At 45.2% G+C, this 13,105-nt stretch overlaps 1 protein-coding gene across 1 annotated transcript in view; it reads right to left on the bottom strand.

Moving 5' to 3' along the window:
- The window catches only part of BRINP1 (BMP/retinoic acid inducible neural specific 1), an 87,326-nt gene that overhangs the window by 27,548 nt on the left and 46,673 nt on the right, over positions 1-13,105 (bottom strand). The gene's annotated exons all lie outside the window — the stretch shown is intronic.

Raw genomic sequence — 13,105 nt, 5'->3', positions numbered from 1 at the left:
CATTACTGCACAATAACCGTACACTACGGGGATCAGGCTGGTGAGGAGGTGCCCTTGGGGTCTGCCAGAGAGCTGGACTCCCCTAAAACAAAACCACGCTGGTCCTTCCACCCTCCCATGCTTTGAGACCTTGCACTTCTCCATAAAGCAGCAAACTCTGGTCTCTGTCAGCAAATGGTCTAGACCACAGATCCAGCCCAAACTGATCACTGTTATATCCCTGCTGCCCACAAGTCCTCCTAGCACACTTCACAAAGCAAAGCAAAGCTGAAGAAAATACATTTTCTTCGAACATCTTCATCTTTCAGCAGCATGAGTATGGCAAAAGAGCATTACAGAAAGCAATTTTTGGTTTACCATGTAGAAGGATGGACCCAGATCTAAGCAGAGTCCAGGGTGAAAGCAGAGATTTTGTTCATGTTTTAGGGAAAAAAAACCCCAAAGTAATTCTCAAATCTGTGCTTTTAAACTGAGAGCAACTGGGAAAAAAATGAAGTTAATGTTTGCAAAAGCAGTTCTTTATTGCAGGTATCCATTTTGAAATGACACAGAGAGAAATGCCTAGAGAAAAGCCTGCACACCTGCAATCTAAAAATCAGGCCTCTGAAACATCACCAGCTGAGCACCTGAAAAATGAGAAACCTATTAATGTCTTTCAAAAAATATTGAGCAAAGCTTTCCTTAAAGGAGAGGATGTTATTTATACCCATTCTCCTACAAAGCACCTGCTGTGTCTTAAGCTATCTCCCAGACCATCAGCTCACAGGCTTCTCTGTCACTTTTCCTTCACCTATTCCTGTAATTTGGGCTTAAGACAAACATTTTATTTAGATTATAGGTGTTGTGGTTTAATCCCAGCCCCACACAGCCACTCACTCCTCCTAGAGAGGAAGAGTCAGGAGGGTGAAAGTGAGAGGACTCGTGAGTTGTGATAAAGAGTTTAGCAGATAAAGCAAAAGCTGCACAGGCAAGCAAAGCAAAACAAGGAATTCACTCCCCACTTCCCATCAAGGTCTGGAGTTCAGCCATCCCCAGGACTCCATCAGAGTGACTGGGGAGGAGAAATGTCCTCACACTGCACATCCCCCTTTCCTCAGCTCTGCAAGCTGAGCCTGATGTGCTGTGCTGTGGGTTATCCCTGGGGTCAGCTGGGATCAGCTGTCCAGGTTTTATCCCCCTGCTGCTCCTTGTGCAGCCTCGGCACTGGTGGGCTAGGAGAGAGGCAGAAAATCCCTGACCTGTGCACATTCTGCTCAGCACCACACCTGTGCTATCAGCAAATCTAAAACACAGCCCCCTTCCAGAAAAATCCGAAACACAGCCCCACACCAGCCTCTGTGGAAAAAAAATTAACTTTATCCCAGTGCAACAGAGGAAATTTAATAATGGTGTTTTCTGGGAATAGTCTTGTTTAGCATTAGTGCAGCTCAGCAGCAGCAGAGGAAGCCCTCACACGTGCAAGAGCTGATCAAGGGTAAACTTCTTTGAGAAAATTAATGCTGCTAGCAAGGAACGAGCTGAATTCAGCAGAAACAAGTGGAATGAAGATAAGGACCAAGGAGACTCTTTCAAGAGAATGAAGTAACTTCAGAAGAAGGCCAGCCCAGTGACTGGTAAAAAATGATAAGAAGCTAAGGGACCACTGATCAGAATTAAGGCTTTGGGGTTGGATTTGAGGATTGGGTAATTAGATGGCACAGGTATAATTCTGAAGCATGAACTGGGACAGGGATCCTCTCTGCAGGCACCCAGCTCAAATTATAACCCAGGAAAAACTAATTGGAAACCCTCAGGCAGACTTGGCATTCCTAGCAGGATCCTGAGGTCAAATCTGTCTCTGTGGCTGGTGTGGAATAATCCATAACATCCAAACCAGGAATGACACCTGGCCCTGAGGCAGCACTTCCCATCACAGTGTTCCCCAGCACAACAAGCCCATGTGGCTGGCAGAGACCCTGACACAGAGGCAGATTCAGGAGGCTCAGTGGCAAAGCCAGGATCACAAACCAGATCTTTCCTGCCCACGCTGATTCTGTGCTCAGTCCACTCTGTGTGTGTTAGGTTATTTGACTTAATGTAATTATGCAGGCATTTATTTGATTGTGCCCCTTCACAACACTCCACGCTGCCTGACAGCAGTTACATTTATCAAAATAGAAAAGTGCCAGCTATTTACTTCAAAATATCTCCTTACACCTGAGCTAATGCCCCCTCTGTAGTTCCTTGCTTTCACAAGCCAAGTGAAAATGCCAAAACAAAACACACCTCTTGCTATGCTACAAGAGTCATTAGTGTCAAACGTTGCAATCTGAAGAAACATCCATCTTTCCTAGAAAAACCTCAGTCAAAAGGCAAAAAAAGCCCCCCCATACAACAGGCTCCTAACATGAGGAGTGACTGAAACAGATCATTGGCTCCCAAGTTGTCTGCAGATAAATACACCACCAATGTAATCCCTTTATGGAGCAGAGGGTGTTCTCTGCTGTCCCAGAATTGTGTAAAAGTTGATTTTAATGATAGATAAAACTTTAAAAATAAAGACAAACAACTTCTCTCTGACACTATGGAGAGGTTTCTCTAATGATTCCAAATTAGTTTCAATCCCAGACCTTGCCACAGAAGGAAATTCCCTTTGAGGAAGGAATGGTCCCTTCAGCAGTTGCACTTCATGGGAAGAGGCAGAGCTGGATGCTCAAAGACAGGCAAAGTTTTATAATAAATAGAGATTCCCATGTTCTCATCAGAAAAATCATAACTAGCAAGCATAGGAAGAATGCCATCTGTGCTTCCTCTCCAAAGAGACAATTATTGCTTCCTGTAAAACTCAAGCACACATTCAGATTCCTGCTTCCTGCAGTATCCATAAAGTCAGGAGGGACCAGAGCACTCCAGAGCCTGCAGGTTTCCAGAAAGGGCTGAGGGAATGTTTCATGTTCCCAATAAAGCACAGAGTTTGGTTTTGCTGTTTTGTAATTGATAATTTAGCAGCAAAGATCATCAAGTTGAAACATGCAGCTGGTCAAGTATTGATCCTTATTCTCCTTCACAGAAGCTGGGGATGACCCTGGATCCCTGGCAGTTCCCAAGGCCAGGCTGGATGGGGCTTGGGGCAGCCTGGGACAGTGGGAGATGTCCCTGCCATGGCAGGGATGGGATGAGATGGGATTTAAGCTCCTTTCTGACTCAAACCACTCGAGGATTCCATGACACATCAACACCCAGGGCCTGGAGTGTCTCCATTCAGGGGGTGGAGATGGACAGGGCAAACTGGGAAGGGATGGGCAATGAAGGCAGGAGAAGGCAGAAAGGAGAATGACATTTTGATAAACGATGCATCCAAAGGGAAAGTGGGTCCATTTTTCACGTCAGCTCCAACATCACCTTGTGACACCACTGGCAGGAGGCAAAAGCAGGAGTTTAAAAGGAAACACTGTCATATCTTCAGCCTTTCGTGCTGCCAAGGGACAATCCCAGCCCCCAGTCATGCAGCAGATGAGCCCTGAGCAGGATCCACCTCTAGGGCACCATGGTAAAGGAGACTTCTCCCACCCAATTGTTATTGATGCCATCCCTCCCCAGGGCTCCCTGCTCCCAGGGCACAGCAGGGAGGTGAAAGCCCAGTTCTGCTGCACTCTCCCTATGCTTGGATGTGTGGCTTTCCCAGCTGACAAGAAAAGCTGAGCAAATATGTTATAATGAATAATTTATGCAACTAACTTAGATGTTTATCTTCTGCTCATAGAATATCCATGAACCAGTTGCAATTCCCTCTAAGTTATGCATTATTTGAATTTACTTTGTGACATTTTTCAAGTTTTTTATAGGTTTTACATAGCATTTGACTGCCTTATTTCTTTGTGTGCTGTTGATTCATTGGGGTTGGAATCAAAGAAGGTTTAAATTTGGAAGGGAACACCATTGGGGTCATCTGCTCCAACCTCAATGGTCAAGCAAATGATGTGGTCTTGTTAAGCTTCCATTTTAATGTCCAAAAATATATATTTTAAACTTGGCTCACTGAATTCCAATATTTTACATGGAAAGCAAACCTCTAATTCCAGAGATCTTCCATGCAACCTACAGAACCCTCTGCTGCAAGATGCACCTGAGGCCAAGATTATGGTACAGTTTTGGAAAATAAACTTAACATTAATAGAAATGGCTACTGAAATAATTTAGAATTATTGGGGTCATAAAAAAAAAAAAATTATATTTGCGGGGAACAGCATAGATCCAGCCTTAGGGAATGTTCCAGCCTGAAACTCCTGAAGTCGCTGAAGAAACACCTCCAAGAACAGGTTTTCTATTAGCTTTCAGCTCTAGATTTAATTGCATTTTCTGCAGAAGCAGAAAATCAGCCAAAATGAATTTAGGGTGCTGGGTTAGGTAAACAATACTCTTGTCTGTTTGTCACCGCTGAATCCTTTTACCTGTGAATCTTGGGAGGGTTTACCAAGGCCTTGGATTGGTGGATAACAGGTGCAAAAGGGGACTGAAACCTTTCGTCACAAAACCATCCTGGCTGTCTTACACTCTTTACTTCCCTGAGCACCAGGGTCTCTGTGCCAGCAGCAGGAGCACAGAGGAGAGGCCTCTACAAGTACTTAAAAAGTGAAATATTGCCCTGTGCATCACTTCTTTTCCAGGTGAAGAAGTTGCAAAGACTCTACCAGGATTAGCACATGGTACAGCTAAGGTTGGTAAATTGGGATTAGTACAGGGTCTTCTGACCCTCAGGGGAAACCCCAAGCAAGAACCTGAATTTCTGCCAGCAGGGAAGCTTTGAATGGCTTTGGAAAGATGAGAAACCTCCTGGCAAGGAGGAAGAAGGGTCAGTATCCCTGAGGCAGAGCTGGGATAAGGAGAAACTCTGACCCAAGGTCTGAGCAGAGGGAGAGAAGCACTTGTTGCTCTGTCTCAACAGGGCTGAGAGCCCAAGGGAATCTGGGCTGTGCCAGGAAATACCTTCCACAGCACAGGGCAGTTTCCCTCTAGAGAAAATACAGAGGAGCTTCTTCAAGGGCTGGAAGGGGTAGGAGATGCTGGAGAAGGAAGGGAGGTGGGAGAGAAGAGGGGTGAAGCACTGCCTCAGGGAGGCACATGCACACATTGGAGGCTGTCCTCCCTGTAACAGCAAGGGACACACTTTATTTGAATCTGGCTGAGGATGAGAAAATTCTACCCCTTCAAGTCTGCATTAATGAGCTTCCATCAAGGCCAGCATGTCAGGGGCAGAAGGAGCCACTAGGAATGTCTCAGTGCTCATTAGCACTATGACCCCTCCAGGGAAACAGAAAAACAGGGAAAAAGCTACTGAAGAGGGAGGAAAAGTCAAGAGAGTGGAATAGATGCCTCATGCAGACCCCAGTCTGCACCATCAGAAAGCACAGCAGGATCCAAGGGCAGGGGCAGCTCTACCCAGGGAGGGAAGTCTGAGGGAGAGGGGCCATCAGAGCAAATTAAATTCCCCATCTCCAAATGGCCAGGGCAGCCAAAGCGTGTAAGTGAGGAAACAAGTTCAGCACAGACCTTGGGGGCTGGTGCTTGAAACAAAAAAGAAATTAAATGCATTAAATAGTGATCATGACAGACAGTTTTAAAAAGGGAAAAAATAAAATAGCAGAGGAGGAAGGCACTGAACAAAGCCTAGAGCACCCCAGCCCCTCCTGGTGCTGCATGTGCATCCTTCAGGATCCCACCCCTCCCTGGGAACTGGCCAAGGACAAGGCACTAGCTCATTCTGCTCAATGGCTCTTTACTTTCTAAATGAAATTTATCTTGAAAGTCATCAGCTGCTCCCAAAGGTGATGGGCCTTGTGGAGGGCAACACACTCTTCAGTAACAGCAGGACACAAACATTATTTCATGCCCTCTCCTTGGCATATTGCCCACATAATTGACTGTGATATCATCAGGACTCCCTGATGTCAGAGAGATGTTCCCTGGGATTTTGGTGTCTCTGCCCCTGTTTTCCTTCAAGCACTTCACCATCATTAAGAGAGACATTTTTGGACATGTCTGTGTGTGCTGCAGACAAATATTAGCATCTGTCAGAATGAGTGTGAACCAAACCAGACAGATTTTAGGCCTTGTCTGGGTAAGAAATAAGTTCTGTGTTAGGCCTAAATCTTCCAGAATCCTTCCAGATGCTCCTACAACAGAGTTGTTGGTTTGGAGGTTTTGTTTTGCTTTGCTTTTCCTTTTTTCAGCCCAATTGTCCCAGCCACTGGCTGCACAAAGTGCTGGTTATCTCCAGCCCTCAGCATGATGGCTCTTCCAGGTTGCTGCGAGCCCTGGATCCTGCAAACAATGCCCAGGGACAGGGTCTGAGCACGACAACAGCGCTATAATGCTTATCTTGTTCTGCCAGATCAGCCTTTACACCAGCCTGTGCGGGGCATCTGTGATTATGGTGGGGTCAGTGATGTTTCATTTCCAGTCTGTGCCCTCAAAATGCCAGACAGCCCCAGGCTGAGCAGTGCAATATTCCTTTAGCACTTCCCTCTGCAGCTTGGCCTCTTCCCTATCTAGGCCAGCATGAAGAAGTCACTCTTCAAAGCTGAGCTTTTCAAAGGACCTGCAAGAATTAGTTTCCTGCGAGGGTTTGGCACTCGTCCCCCCTAATCTATTTAAAAAACCTCCAGTCTGTAGATTTAAACTAGTTCCAAATTAGACAGAGGCTGAAACTCTGCCATGAAAAAGAGAGAAAAAAAAAAAGGACCCTAAAAATTTAATTCTAGAGAAGTATGAAAAAGAAATCACTTAAGCTAAAAGTCCAACAGCATTTTGCATAACAGCCAGGCAAACAGACAGGCTCACTTATGACAGCTGGCAGGTGAATGAGATAAATAAATTGACTATTGATCTATTGATAAATGCTGTGCTTTCTGCAGCTGCTTTATTGCTATAAGGGCATTTACCTGGATAGGGCTGAAGCAAGGGGAGGACAATCAGAGTTTCAGTCATTCAGCAGAGTCCTATGGCAGAAATTAAGCAAAGCTGTTGGACTACTTCCTCCTCCACCTGGCTCCAAAGGTCAAAGGAAGACTCTCCTGCTGCTTTTCCTCCTGCTCTGTCCTTTGACCTTGTGCTTGATGCTGGCTGAGGGCTCTGAAACCTCATACACTCCCCCTTTTATGGGCAAGCAGTTCAGTCAGCTCCAGAGTTTTGTTTTCAACTCTCTATTTTCTTAAAGATATTAAATTGTTCCAGAGTTGAAAGCTCTGAGGTTGCTGTGGATTTTTTTTTTTGGGGGGGGGAGAGAAGGTAAAAAAGAGGTCCAGAGCCACATGACAATTGCAAGAATCAAAATGAAATAAAATTACTCCAAAGTCAGAAGAATTTCATGTGACCTTGAAAGCCCCTTGGTAAACAGCTTGTCCCAGCACTGAATTAAAATCCAGTCAGACAAACATGACTACAAATCTTGTGATCTCTCTTAGGATAGGACAGCATTTGGGTCTCTTTGGAAGCAATATGGAATTTTGGGTGTCCAAAAGATTGATTTATTTAGAAAAAAACTGAAATAAATTTATTATTAGAGACTCAAAGCAGAGTGATTCAGCATAGGTAAGAACAAATTGAAAGACAGGTCATCAAATTTGATCATTATTAAGTTTGTTTATTATTAAATGTGATCATGGCCAGGATGTGACTGTAATTCTTAACTCTGACTTCAAATCCAAACACATGAAAACATGGCATAATAGGTTTCTCCCCTTTCAGCTGCTTGGGACCACCTCCAGGTCATGGATTTCTGCTTTCTCAGTAACACACAGTAACATCTGAACTTCTTCCACATATCTGCCTTCAACAGTCCTGTGTGGATCTGTTCCCATATCCCACCAGAGCCTTCTTCCAGTGCCCTTCCATCTCACCCACCAGTTCCAGTGCAAACAGCCTGTGGACATTTATTCCCCCAGATCTCCCTGTAGCGTTGTTTGTGCAGATTTCCCTGCGCAAATCCCACACCTCGAGCACTGCCCAGCCCCTTCCCAACACCAGCCTCCATCACTGCTGGTTCCCATGACTGCAAACCCCATCTCAGCCGTTCCCACACTGGGCTGATGGCACTTCTGAGCCTCTGCAACTCCCATCAGGTTGAAGGGAGCTGCTGGAAACAGCAGTGACATCTCTCCAAGAGCTCCCAGCGCTGTTCGTGCTGCCACAGCTTAACAAACATTATCAATAATAGCATTATTAATAATAGCAAACATTCTGCTCTGGGGCTGTTTCCTCCCTGAAAGCTCACCCAGACCAGACATGGTTTATTAAGCTACTGGGGAAGCTGTTCCAACAGGCTGCAGGGTCCTGTGCTCCGAGCACTGGGATGGACAACACAGAGACACCCAGTCCTTCACTGTGAATTAGGATAAAAATCATGGGATGGAACAGCTCTCCCACTAAAATACCTGACAGAGCCTAGAGCAACCCATCTGTGAATCAGGCAATTTGAGTGCTCTGGTTATCAATACAATGACACAGATATTATTTTTTCATAGCAGGGCCTCCTGGATTTCTGTTTCTGCAAGACTGACCCAGAATTCACAATCAAGCTGATCCTGGAATGTCAAGGAGCTGTCAAGAAGAAGAAGCTTTCAGAGAACAGCACTTTTGAAGCAATGGATGGAAACACCTGAGTTATTTAAGGAATTTTAGGTATTATTGAGGAAAGCTGGGATAGCTGGCATGGTTGTAGGTTCTCTTCTCCACACTTCTGTCAATTCCCTTCTTGGACACTCGTTTGCACACAATCTTGGTCAGGGGATGAGGGCAGACATCAGCCAACAGGCTGGAAGGGAAGCCAAGACACAGGATGCTGAGAAAAATCAGGCTGTACAGGAACATGTGGCATAGACAGAAAAAAAAACCCCAAACCATGCAATCTTGTGCACAAACAAACCAAACCAATGAAACAAACACAGCACACAAAAATAACCCAACCAAAAAACCCCAAACCCCAAAACAAACAATAAATCCACAAAGAAACACCCAACAAATTAGACCTTTTCACACTGATGTGTTTATTGGGACTGCAGTAGGTTAGAGGATTACAACCTTGATGAAGTCCCTCCTCTTGTGGCTACGTAGTACATGAGAATATTTAAATCTTTTGTAACCAAGTTTGCAGTGGAAGACAAACAGGGAGAGTTGAATTTATAGAGCAGATAACAAATCCCCCAGGGGTGACTGGCACAGGTTAAGTCCTGGTGAGCCCTTGTTACCCCATGGACCCTGTCAGAGGTGCCTACCCTGCCCCAAAATTCACCATGAGGATTCAGAGCCTGCCTGTGCTCACAATGGCACCAGTCAAAGGCTGTAACAAGAACACAGTTTGGAACAAATCATTTCATTAAATTGCACTTGTTTCTTTTCCTGAAGATAGAGGTGCATGCGAACCACAGGCTTTTTTCCTAATTTTAGCTGTAGCAAGCTGATAACCTCAGCCTGTGACACCACAGCCCCAAAGTTTGCTCTATACTTATCATGATTCACAGTTTGCTCAGATGAAAAAGCTGAGAAATGTTGCCTTGAACCTTAATTCCTCACGTTGCAGGCGAGGGTACCTGGCTGCTGCACTGCCGGCAGCTTAAGCACAGCGTTTGTCAATACTGGGAAAGTAATATCAGAAATTTAGCCTTGATTGCCCTTTTTCTCAAAAAAAAGCACCGATTTTTCTCCAGCACAGCATGCAACCATGTTTCAAAACTCAAGCTGTTGTTAGAAAATGAAGCCATCACCCCTCCTCTGGTCAGTTGTGTTCCTCACTTGGCAAAGGCTCAAATTCACTGATTTAAAAGGGGGGAGAAAAAAGAACAAAAAATGATGTTTAAATACAAAGCTGCTCCTGCCTCCTCTACCCAGCTGAGCCCTCCAGGCAGTCCTTGCAGAGCCACTTGGGCACAGCTGGCAGGCTTGTGGGCAGAGCAGGCAGTGATGTGAGACTGTCCCCTGTCGCCCACCCCTCGGCCCTGAGTCATCCTCAGCTGATGGAGACACCACTGAGCACTCAAGGCAGGAGCTGGTGGGTGGCTGGGATGCCTAAAGGCAACCAGTTGGCAAAATCACCTGTTCCCACCAGGGATCCTTGGCTGCAGGGCAGCTGAGGGGGGTTTTGCCTAGATGAAGTGAAATGAGGAGGGTGCAGCCCTTTCCCTGCCGTCCTTCAGATGGAAGGGTGTGCTCCAGGCTGCACGAGGAGGATCCGCAGGGAAGACAACTTGCAGGGATGCAACAGGACAGGCAGACTGCAAAGGCACACCCAGATCCACCAGGTGGGCACCACCCTCAGAATGGCACAGGGGATGGGATAGGGATTCATATCCTCCATCATCTCAGCCATTGCAAGGGGTCTTGCAGGAAGCTTCTGGGAGTATGTGGCACAGGTAGGAGAGAGCAAGTGAACAAAAACTGTGTTAAAATAGTAAAACAAAGCCACACTTCCTTCCCACTTTGATCCTTGCCACTTAATTTCCATAGTGTTGGGACATTATTTCCTCGGAGGTGGTTTAGCAGTAAACAGTGGTTCCTCCTCATGGTTCCTCAGGACACTCAGTTCTGTGCTGGGGTTCCACATCTCTCAGATTTCCAAGCTGTGCTGTTCCACTCAGGCCACTGGCCAAGGGTTGAATTTCAAGCAGTGGCATCCAGCAAGCAGGAATATCCACAGTGGCTGTATGCAGAGGATGTCCCCTCTCAGTATAGGATTCAGATAGTGACTGGGTCTGAAATTACTAGCAAATAGCGTAAGATAAGAGGTTAAGGGCTAAAAAAAATTAGGCTGCAGAGTATAGCTGCAGCAAAATTCAACTCATACATAATCAGAGACATTTGTGCTTTGCTCGAGATTAAAAAAGAAAAAAAAGTCTCCAAAAGCCTATGACATTTCAGAATTACAGTAAAACTGAAGAAATTTTCTCTAGGAAAAAGGTGACCCATTTCCTCAGACTACATCCCTCTTTAGCAAAAAAACTGAGCACAAGCTGTGAGAAAGCCTTGAATATTCCCTGGTTGCTCCAAAATCTCATTTCTACAAAAATCAGTTTTGATGTATTTAATTTTCATTCCTAGTCATGCCATTTCAAACTCAGGCATGTTTTGATGGAGGAAATAAAAAGACTGCAATAAAATAAAAATTCACAAACTCTTGAAGAAAGGCAATCTCTTTGCATGCTGCAAAGCGGCCTGCAATGAAAAGATAACCATGCTTTTTATGCAACACTTCATAAAGAAAAAGCTTTATTTTTGTCCTGTCCTAGCCAGTGAACAGGGACTTGTGAATGCAAATGCTTTTGTTTCCTGGGATCTGTTTGCGAAGCTCTGAGGCACTTGGTTATTCAGGCACATGCTTGGCAATTTCCCCATCATGAGTCATGTTTTCTTTAGCTGTTATTTGTGACTTTGATATGTGGATCTCAAAGCACCTTTAAACAAATGTGTCACTGTAGACGGAGAAGCTAAAGCAGCAGGAGATGAACAACTTTTCCAAGGAAGAGATCCAGAATGTAGCACAACCATGAAGAAAATCCACACAGATTCAGAGAAAGGACAAAGTATTTCACCAGCAAGGACTAAAGTGATGGTGGGGTCATGGCTGAAGTTGCTGCCCTGTTTTGCCTGCCCAGGGCTCAGCTCATCTCTGTCTCCCCATCTCACTCAGGGTGCTGATGATGTGCAAACACAACCCAACATCAGCTACAGAGAACAGAAACATGGCTAGAATCATTAAATCATTGAATTTGGTAAAGACCTCCGAAATCATCCAGTCCAACAATCAACCAGCAATGTGGTGCTACCACGTTCACCATTAAAACATGTCCTTAAGTGGGGAAAAAACTTGGAAAACAAATGGAAAAAAATGTCCTTAAGTGGAAAAAAACCCATGCCCTCAAGTGGAAAAAACTATCCCCACGGTTTTTTAACCCTTCCAGGAATGGTAACTCCACCACTTTCCTGAGCAGCCCTTCCAATGCCTGCTGTTCCACAATTTCTAATACCTAAAACCTCCCCTGGTCCAGCTTGAGGCCATTTCCTCCTGTCCTGTCAGAAATACTGCTATCAAAAACCACAACTGCACTGATTCCCAAATCCCAGCCCTTCATGGAGGACACAAAAGCCAAGTGCAAGCTGGAGTCATGCCACAGGGAGGGAGCTGGGCCTGACCGATACCAAAAGTGAGAAGGGATCAGGTGGACACCCCTGGCACTCATCTCCAACATGGTGGGGTGGGAATCCTTTACTGGGTGCTGGGTAGGAACTCCTGGTTCTTCCCCTCTCTCCTGTGCTGCTCTCTGTCATGGCAGATTTCTTGGTTTGTGTTGAGTTAAAATACAGGATCCTTCTGAGGATGAAAATTCAGTCTGAGAGTATCAGATGCTGCAGAAAAGCTGAGGAGAGACCCCAAGGCGTCCCTGCTTGTGGCAGAGAATTGGAACTAGGTGATTTTTAAGGGCTCTTCCAACCCAAACCATTCCAGCATTCAATGAAAAACCTCCCCTCATGGCTTTTTCAGGAGGGGAGGATTGGGCAAAGTTAAATTATCAGCTCATATTCTAACTCAAGATGCACACACACCTGAGTTAGGGATTATGTGCTATTGCACATCTGAGCCTCTGCTCCCAAAGAATGAACTGAACCCCAGAATTTAGAGGCACATGCATATGTATATATTTATCTACTGAGCAAAACAACAATATCTGCAAAGCTTTTTATTTGCCTTCTGTGTTTTGAGATTTAAATACTTGTATTTTCTGGCTTTCGCCTGCAATCTTAAAAGACAGCCTATTCTTGTTTTTTAAATGGAAGTTGTGAGTTATACAATTATATGACTCAAGCCTGGAGTGTTTAAAGAAGACAGGAAAAAAGCTAATGTGAATCCCCCAACTCTCACAAATGGAACAGAAAATAAAAAGCAATATCTTTATGGTCTGGTAAAGAGGGGGTCCTGATCTTTTCTCCTACTGTCTGGAAACCTCACAATCCCCAGTGCCTGAGCGAGTGCCAGGAGGAAGGGGGACAGGAGAACAGCTGCTTCTTTGCTGTGGTCTAGGTCATTATCCCTGGGATGCAGCTCTGCCCTCTTTGGACTAGGATAAATCCCCAGAGT

This window comes from Pseudopodoces humilis, chromosome 22, assembly GCF_049639895.1.
Source record: "Pseudopodoces humilis isolate 2021_Gansu_Grassland_sample_001 chromosome 22, ASM4963989v1, whole genome shotgun sequence".
Taxonomy (NCBI): Eukaryota; Metazoa; Chordata; class Aves; order Passeriformes; family Paridae; genus Pseudopodoces; species Pseudopodoces humilis.
This window is presented reverse-complemented; position numbering and strand designations above follow the sequence as displayed.